Here is a 3,714-nt window from a genome sequence, read left to right on the forward strand (position 1 = left end):
CCTATAGAATGGTCTGGTCTTCCTCTGAAGGTCCAGTGGTGTTTATGGAGCTCTTGTCCTCTGGGAATGCAATGGACAAGGCTGCTCATGGTGCTCCAAACCTCAGATTATATCCAGGTAGGAATTAATGGCTCCTCCCCCTGGATTAAGCACCTCACCATGGGATGATGTAATTTTATCAGTCAGCAGTGGAACTCAACGGCCCATTAACAGAAGATATACCCCTGGACTGGGCAGGACCAGCTAGATTGATGGACCTTTGGGTGTTGCCCATTAGGTGGCCTTTGTTAAATTCACTTCCCAATTTATGAAGGTCCCCCTGCCAAGGGCCTTTAAGGTCATCTTAATTAGTCTCTTGCATCATTCAACTTTCCTGTCAGCTGGAGCATGATAAAGAGGATGGTATATCCATTCAATGCCATGCTCTCTGGCCCAGAGGCTCTTGAAATGAGTCCCACTGTCCAACTCGATTCTCTCAGGGGGTGCCATTGTCTCCACATAATCTTTTGTTTGAACTAACAGCAGTTCAGCTGGGGGGGGCATCTAAATGTTCTTGTCTTCCATACTTCTCTAGGATGCTTTCTTTCTGCTGTGCCTTGAAATTTGCTTTTTTCACTTTGAACAATTTATAAAGGAGCTCTAATTTTGTAGGGTCTGCTTGAAGATGAACTTCAGAGCCTTTGTCATAAGCCTCCCAGGCAAACAACTGAGCCTGAGCCATTGAAATGATATCCCCTGTGTAACTAATGAAGTTGTCACCTGCACAACTAACTTCATCTAGATCCTTGCCTATGTTGGCATAAGGGTTCTCCCTCATTGTTCTTGTTTTGGGATCATAATAAGCAGAGTTTGGATCTAGATTCCTGAAGTATTTTGCAATATCTTCCCGAATACGTAAATTTTGGACTGTGATGCATCTTTTAGAGTCAAAGTTCTGCCCAGGCTTACCAATTTCATCTGCATATTTGTCTTCATCTTCACTGTTATGATCTCTTTCTGTCTGTGGATTTGATTCCTCTTCTCCCCACTGGTGTCTTGGGGAGCTAACTTGCTCCAGCTTCCCTGATGCCAACTCCTCCTGAAGCTTCTGAGCTTTCAGTGAACGTTTGGCCAAATCAACCTTGGAATATTCCTCGACAATTTTCATGTGCACCTCTGGGTTAGAGCCATTCCACCGGTCTCGCTTCCCATCATAATCAAACCTCAGCTGAGGCTGCATGTGTTCATCTGGGGCAATATTCATGACTGTGTATTTTGGTCCAGCTTTCCTGGGTCTCTCCATGCAGTCTTTCCTTTTGTGTGTGCGTGCCCCGCAGTTCTCACAGGCTCCTTTGTGGTCCCTCGTGGCCACGCTGTGCTCCTGCACCCCTCGTTTGCACCAATCTCCAGAGGAGCTATATTATTTCTGATTCACTGCCTGAGCTCTCTGATGCTTTAGCGTGGGTCTTTTAGAAGGATCTATGTACCAGGGTACTGAGGAGATGTACTGAGGAATATGAGGATTGATATCTTTTCCTTCTTCATCTAATTCAGCCGGTGAATTTCCTACTTTTCTCTGTTCTTCCAGATCTTTCTTTTTCCTCCAGTTTTCCCTCATCATCCTTTGGCTCCTCCAGGCTCACATCATTTGCCCTTTCTTCAGGAAGGGTGTTCACTAGCATACCTTGGCTCATTTTGGCTTTTTCCCTGCTGGGCTGCAGTACAACCCCACACTGGGTGCCAAAATTATGTGCTAGTTTGAAAACAAACCTGTGGGAGATCCCAAATCAGAACTGACACCCTGTTGATCAGGGTGATGATAGTAGTCCAATTAAATGGTACCTGCAGTCCTCTTGAAGTGATGGATGTGGTTCTGTGGAAGTGGTGATCCTGTAGAAGGGTCTGGTCTTCCTCTGAAGGTCCAGTGGTGGTTATGGAGCTCTTGTCCTCTGGGAATGCAGTGGATAAGGCTCAGATTATATCCAGGTAGAAATGCTTGGCTCCGCCCCCTAGGCAGGGCATCTCACAATGGGATGATGTCATTTTATCAGTCATGCAATGAGGCTTGATGGCCCATTAACAGAAGATATCCCATGGAGACAGTTATCAGGTATGAGTCAGGAAGGAGATAAGGAACACTGACCCACCTTCTTTAGTAGTTTTTGAAGATGGTGATAGAATACATACTTTTGGTCACATCTTACACTGTAACCTAAGACAGCCCTGGATTTGGGAGCAGGAAAGAAAAGCCTCCAGCTTGCATGGTGAAGGGGTGCTGGCTGAGGATACCACAAGACTGACTGACTGGGGATGGTCTCAGTGGCTGGACTCTGTTCCCAGAGCACACAGCCTTTTGCAGGCTGCTCTCCAGAGCAGTGCTGGCTGTCCTCACAGATGATGGACACTCAGACAGTTTCCTGTATGGCCAGAAATGTTGCCTTAGCAAGGGATCTTTCTTATCAACTGAATCCAGGAGGCAAAGGCCTCAAAGACAGGACACAATTAGACTGCTGTGGTCATTAGGGGAGACTTGAGGTTCAACCAGGCTAAGTGCTGGGTCCTACACTTTGGCCGCAACAGCTTTCTGCAGTGTTCCAGTCTCGGGCAGAAGGGCTGGAAAGAGAAAGGGCCTGGGGTGCTGGTGACAGTGGCTGAATGTGAACCAACATGTGGGCAAGAAGGTCAATGGCACCCAGGTGGGATCAGCAACCGGTGTGGCCAGCAGGATCAGAGCAGATTGTCCCCCTGTACTGGGCATTGTTGAGGCCACACCTCAAATCCTGTGTCCAGTTCTGGGAACCTCACTGCAAGATGGACCTTGAGGGGTTGGAGCATGTCCAGAGAAGGAAACAGAGCTGGGGAAGGGTTTTTAGCAAAAATCCTATGAGGAGCAGCTGAGGGAGCTGGGAAAGGGGCTCAACCTGGAGAAAAGGAGGCTCAGGGGAACCTGCTGGCTCTGCACAACTCCCTGACAGGAGGATGCAGCCAGCTGCTGCCATGGAACAAGAGACAGGATGAGAGGTAATAGCCTCAAGCTGCACCAGGAGGTTCAGTTTGGACATCAGGAAGAATTTCTTTACTGAAAGTGTGATTAAATATTGAAAGTGTCTGTTCAGGTTGGTGGTGGAGTCCCCATCCCCAGAAGTGTTCAAGGAAAGTCTGGACACAGCACTGGGTGCCATGGTCTGGTGTTTGGTCACAGGTTGGACTTGATGATCTCAGATCTTTTCCAACCTGAATGATTCCATGATTCAGGTGTTCTCCTGTGCCATATTTGCCTTCTGCTGGTGGGGAGCACCAGCCCAAATCTGCAGAGTGGGTGAGAGTGGGGCAGATGGGAGGCTCTGTTCATTCAGCTGTGGCACTAGAGAGCCTTCTTGGTCTGGTGTGCACAGAAATAGGCTTGCAGTCATGGAGCACAAAGTGCTGGCACACACCAAGCAGACAGGAAGGGAGCAGGATGGTGCCTAGGAGCTCTGGGAGATGAGGAAATGTTTTTAAACTACACAATATGAGAAGTATAGCAAGAGCAGCCTGAGCACTGGCTTGTTGGTGGAGGTCCAGAGCAGAAACATCCTGTATTGTTCATGCCAAGTGCAGTCCTACAGAGTCTGTAGGGTTGTTTTAAAGTCCTTGAAGTCCTGGTGAGGTTGGCTGTAGAGATTTACCTCAGGTGCAGAGGAAAAGGGAGTAGCAGTACCTGGACACAGATAAATATCTTGTTCTGCTGATAAT

The 3,714-nt window shown here is 47.9% G+C and overlaps 1 pseudogene across 1 annotated transcript; it reads right to left on the reverse strand.

Annotated features, from left to right (window-relative positions):
- Nucleotides 1–360: 360 nt before the first annotated feature.
- On the reverse strand, nucleotides 361–1,592 carry LOC306800749 (pre-mRNA-splicing factor SLU7 pseudogene; annotated as a pseudogene). The gene has a single exon. The product of its transcript is annotated as a pre-mRNA-splicing factor SLU7 pseudogene (transcript).
- Nucleotides 1,593–3,714: the final 2,122 nt, after the last annotated feature.

Source organism: Erithacus rubecula, assembly GCF_903797595.1.
Source record: "Erithacus rubecula genome assembly, chromosome: 4".
Taxonomy (NCBI): domain Eukaryota; kingdom Metazoa; phylum Chordata; class Aves; order Passeriformes; family Muscicapidae; genus Erithacus; species Erithacus rubecula.